Consider the following 3,479-nt stretch of genomic DNA (forward strand, 5'->3'; position numbering starts at 1 on the left):
TGTTGCAACACTAGTGAGGACCTCTACTGGCCGTTGAGAATGAAACAGAAATATTGTGATTTCGTTATTAGCGACTGAAAACTCACTGGCTGTCAACTAAAGTTTTACAAACATTGTGAACACACTTTTGCAGCTCATTCATGATCACTGATGTGGTAATAGATACTTTGTGACTGTTAAATATTTTTTTAATTACAGCAGGCAGCACACCGTCACATCTTTTGTATGTACATTTCCTGAACAGTGAACACCATTATTACCAGAAGTAAAACAGTAGCATTCCTTCCTCAGCTTTACAGACTTTGGACAAGTGAAAAACAACTGAAAATACTTTTGTGATATGCTTATGAGAGAGAGACAAAGTCAACAAGTGAAATCCATCATTGAATCAAAACTTCAATTGCCAATAAATATCTGCATTTACATATATCCATAGGTGAATTTCCTGTTTCAGAAACGCAAGTTGCTTTCACAAAAATAGACCTGCCACTTAAAGAGGCTCCGGGCTTTTACCCTGTTAACAGTGACTGCAACTGCAATCTATTCCTCACATTAACCAAGTTGTTCTTTTAACTATGACAGTTTCCTAAACTTTACCAAGTAGATTTTCCAACCTAAATAAACCTGTCCATTGCTGGTCACGTTTACCATTTTTATAACAGTTATAAACAATGGTCTTGCTGCTGGTCTTGTCAACAGAGGCATCAGATCGATAACAAAATAAAGTTAACATGTTGTTTTGGAAGGCAATGATATATTTATATTTGTTGTTGGAGGATTTGTCAGCTATATATATATAAAATTAGAGGGCCTTGGAACCAAGAGCACAAAACATGTACGCCTGTCATTTACTGGTTTCAAGGATACCAAATAAGGAAAGAGGGCGCATAGGCTGAGCATAAAGTGTCTTTGTTATTTACTGTTATGTTGTTTATTTTCCTGAAGTTATGAAGACCACAGTTGAGCCTGTCTCACCCTGCATAACCCCTGCGTGTTGCTTGAAGATCTCGCTATAACTCAACCTTAACTCCAAAAATATAGCCTATAATTTCTGCTTCTGCTAAAAACAACATCCTGTATGCATTTAAGCTGCATACAGCCACTTGTTCTATTTTTTCTGTTTATTGAATATCAAGCAATAATTGCCTTTGTGTGTTTTCTATTGTATAAAAGGAAGATGCACCTGGCTGCTGCACATCCGATTCCATTGTTATGTATGTGTGTTCACCCTTTTACATGTGTGCTTTTGTGTGTTTGCGTGCTTGCTTGTGTACTTTATAGGCTCAGGTTTCTGTGGGTCCGTATCTGTGGTAGTGTGTTCTTCCAGCTCCCAGCAGGTGTGTAAATGGTTCGACAAACAGAATAATAATTTGAGGCAGGCCTGCTGGTCATGTTGACATGGTGGATCTCTTAATGGCCCTCACTTAGCTGTGCGTGGTTTCATGGTGTAATGTTCTCTGTTTGCCTCAAACTGTGCAACATCACGACCGCAGTGTAATGAAAGAGAAAGTTGGCAGACAGGTTCAGGATGTTCCAGCACCTCCCTGAAGAGCTAAAGCCTAAGAGGAGCTATGGAAGAGGCAGATGTTCACAAGCCTCTTGATGAAACGAGATCTCAGTATCCAGCATATGAACATAGACATATCTGCACAGATTTTATCAATAAGACTGTTTCATTCTGTAAATATACTGTTGAAATCCAATCTATCACCCTTTCTGTGCCTTAAAGGTACCCTGTAGTACCTTACCTGGTGTTTTACAAGCAGGTTCCCGTTTTGCTTGTATCTAAACACGCATGTGGATCCAAGCAGGTACACATTCCTGTTTCGTGCTGATCAACAACTAGTGGCATTAAAAGAAACAAAAAATCTGCACGCTAGCCAACGTGAATGTAAACAATGCATAATTCAAATAATTTTGATAAAAGTAATATGATGAAGGAAACACGTTCTAAATCTTTGTCAGACCTCAAAGGACGTCCAAAGAACACTGAAGGTAAACATAACTCAGGCGATTTATAGGAAACACAAGCATAAAACACATGAAATGTAAATTCCTGTATTTGAATAACATTTTCTTCAACATGGACTGAGGCAAGAACATGTCTACTGTTTCTGTAATCTCATTGTACTGTCAAAAGCTTTCCAAAAACACACTTAACTCAAACAGAAATAACAATAACACTTGTTAACTCTGGCCTAAAGTAAAATCTCCTTTACCCATGTACATCACAGCTACTGCATCAACTAGGGCCAAAATATTTGTATAAATGTGACAGCATCTGTCTTGAGCTGACAAACTGACCCAAATAATTTAGGTAGAAAATCCACTTCCAGCTTGTCTCATATGATTCAAACACAGACTAGTGTTGCTACACAGTCACATTTGGTAAAGGTGCTGCACTCTGACTCATAATCAAACAAACTGACGGTAACACACAGTGCTGCAAATATACATCAAATACCCAACCTAATGTCTTTGGATTCTTATATATGCTTAAAACAAGACAAGACATGTGGACAACTCATGAGGAGATCAGCAAAATAACCGAAAATTTCTCATGCGCATTTGACATTTTGCATGTGACAGCCAAAGGTTCGCCCTCAGCTGTACTGACATGACTGCTTTCAACAATTTGACGTTAACTATGAGATTTTTAACAGATGTGTGTCCAGCCGCAGAGTATAACTGCATTTTTCAGTTCACAGATGGTATTTCTTCTGTACGTTAACCTGCAGGTTAGCACGGCTCTTTACCTCCTTTGGTCACCTTGGACTCACCTCAAAACACGCAGCCCCCTCCCCCCTCATCCGATGCTTTCTTTCTCTTTCCACCTCATCTCCCCTCCTCGTTCAGACCTTTCTTCCTCGCTTAGTCGACTCCATCCATTCTGCCATTATTTCTTATCAAGACCCTCTTCCCTAGTCAACTCCCGTTCTTTGCCAATCAGGGGCTGTTTGCCACTTAACGACACCTCATAATCAGACACTACGCAGAGACAGAGAGACTTTTTCATGAGAAATTATAAGCGGGGAAAAGTCCAAACAAAGCAATGTAACACCATTATTACATAATGATTTTTTGGTTTTAATGAGAGCAGTGCAAAATCTGTATGGGAAAAACAGAAGTCTTCGTCAATTACAAATACTGCATGAAATCAGCTGCAGAGGGACTGAGCTGATCTTGAGAAGACTGCATGAAAACAGCCACACACACACACACACAACATTTTCAGTGAAAGAGGACTTCTGAGAGTTCTCTGGGAGGCTGCATTTAAGTCTGGTCACTGGGGCGCAGAGCATCTATCATTAAAACAAAGTGCAGACTGAAATCAACTGTGCTCTCCTTCACCAGCACTCAGCTCTCCTTCTCCGCTGCGTCCTTTCCTCGCTGTCCAGATCTCACACAGACCATCACCACATTAATCAGCCTGTAAGTGACTTCTTTCAGAGCATCATTCATTCAGACTACAAAGGTTT

This window comes from Scomber scombrus, chromosome 3, assembly GCF_963691925.1.
Source record: "Scomber scombrus chromosome 3, fScoSco1.1, whole genome shotgun sequence".
Taxonomy (NCBI): Eukaryota; Metazoa; Chordata; class Actinopteri; order Scombriformes; family Scombridae; genus Scomber; species Scomber scombrus.